Source organism: Palaemon carinicauda, chromosome 40 (genome assembly GCF_036898095.1).
Source record: "Palaemon carinicauda isolate YSFRI2023 chromosome 40, ASM3689809v2, whole genome shotgun sequence".
NCBI classification, from domain to species: domain Eukaryota; kingdom Metazoa; phylum Arthropoda; class Malacostraca; order Decapoda; family Palaemonidae; genus Palaemon; species Palaemon carinicauda.
The window spans coordinates 6,484,339-6,486,838 of record NC_090764.1 but is presented as its reverse complement, the minus strand read 5'-3'; positions in this window follow the sequence as shown (position 1 = coordinate 6,486,838).

Below are 2,500 nucleotides of genomic sequence, written 5' to 3'. Positions count from 1 at the left end.
AATTATTATTATCATTATTATTATTAATTTATTATTGTTATTATTATTATTATTACCATTGATATTATTATTATTATTATTATTATTATTATTATTATTACTACTTGCTAAGCTACAACCCTATTTGGAAAAGCAGGATGCTATAAGTCCAGGGCTCCAACAGGGAAAATAGCCCACTCAGAAAAGGAAACAAGGACAAATTAAATATTTTAAGAAGAGTAACAACATTCAAATAAATAACTCCTCTATAAACTATAATAACTTGAACAAAACAAAAGGAAGAGAAAAAAGATAAAAGAGTTTGCCCAATTGTACCCTCAAGTAAGAGAAATTCGTCGTATTGTTCATTCAATATCTCTTTCAAGATTATTTTTTAGTATTGTTTCTTATTTAATGTTGGAGTGAAAAGGAGAATTTATCATTTTTATTCCCTTTTAATGATCTCTGAATTAATTTTTATCGCATTGATAATTTTAAATAACTATAGTTCCAGTGTTTCTCATTTCATATTGCATTCAAGTTTATCTTATAGTATTATTTTTCATTAGTAATTGTCTTGCGCTCATTATTCGAAATATTTTAGGCTTGTTTTCTTAATCTATTAATCCAATGAATACGCAATTATCATGATTCTCATTCAATTTGGCATTCAAGATTACGTCTTAATCTTGCCTCTCGTTTATTTTAAATAATTCAAGATTCTGTTTTTGTCCTGTTAAACATTTGAATTGGTACTGAAGATTGCTTTTTATTAATAAAAATATCCATTTCATGTTTTCTTTTTTTATTTAGTATAAAATTCTCTTTTGCATTTTTCCATAATTATAATTAAATATCAATTTTATGATTACGTTTTGATAATTATTTTTATGTAATGTGGTGTTTAAGATTACATTCATATCTTGTGTCTCATGTAATTGGAAGTTCAAAATAGTAATTATGTCTTATTTACTTTGAAAGTTAGCAAAAACTTCACAAAATATGTTTGTTTCTTATTGTTGTAGTACCGTGGTTAAATAACCATTGAAGTATCAAGGCTCCCTGTATTAATTCTTCTTAATGATACTACTACTACTACTACTACTACTACTACTACTCTCTTCATAGTTTATATATGGCATATTTATTTTAACGTTGTTACCGATCTTATGATATTTCATATTCTTTATTCATTAGTTTTCATATACTTTATTTATTTCCCAATTTCATTTCCTCACTGAGTTATTTTTTCCTGTTGGAACCTTTGGGCTAATAGCATCCTCATTTCCCAATTAGGGTTGTAGCTTAGCTAGTAGTAATAATAATGATAATAATAATAATTATAAAAATAATAACAATGATAGTAGTAGTAGTAGTAGTAGTAGTAGTAGTAGTAGTAGTAGTAGCAGCCTAACTAATAATAGTAGTAGTAGTAGTAGTAGTAGTAGTAATAGTAGTAGTAGCCTAGCTAATAATAATTGTAGTAGTAGTAGTAGTAGTAGTAGTAGTAGCTTAGCTAATAGTAGTAGTAGAAGTATAGTAGTAGTAGTAGTAGCTTAGCTAATAGTAGTAGTAGTAGTAGTTGTAGAAGTAGTAGTAGTAGTAGTAGTAATCCATGAATGAAATCTGTTCGGTCTTCCCTTCCTATTCCAAACCATTTCTTTCTCGACATTTCCTTCAGACAGACCTAGGATCTCTCTCGCTCGCCTCCAGCTGAATGGATAGGACATCTTTTTACCCCGGATTAGAGATTACCATTTCTCTACTTCAATCCTTCGAGTAAATTAGATTTCACCAAGTGAGATTTGCTCTCTGGGGGAAAAAGATGGAATTATCCTGATTGAGAGAGAGAGAGAGAGAGAGAGAGAGAGAGAGAGAGAAAGAGAACTGTATGATACATTAGAATCAGCATCAAGAAAAATATGAAAATGTAGATTAACAAAAGAGCCCCTAAAATATAGACGAGAGAGAGAGAGAGAGAGAGAGAGAGAGAGAGAGAGACCTACTGTATTATGTATCAGCCTCAAGAAAAATATGAAAATGTATATTAACAAAAGGACCCCTAAAATATAGACGAGAGAGAGAGAGAGAGAGAGAGAGAGAGAGAGAGAGACTGTATTATGCATTAGAATCAGCCTCAAAAAATATGAAAATGTAGATTAACAAAAGGACCCCTAAAATATAGACGAGAGAGAGAGAGAGAGAGAGAGAGAGAGAGAGTGCATTACACATTAGAATCAGCATCAAGAAAAATATGAAAATGTAGATTATCAGAACAGCCGCTAAAATATAGACGAGAGAGAGAGAGAGAGAGAGAGAGAGAGAGAGTATTATACATTAGAATCAGCATCAAGAAAAATATGAAAATGTAGATTATCAGAACAGCCGCTAAAATATAGACGAGAGAGAGAGAGAGAGAGAGAGAGAGAGAGAGAGAGAGAGAGAGAGAGTATTATACATTAGAATCAGCATCAAGAAAAATATGAAAATGTAGATTAACAAAAGACCCCCAATATATATA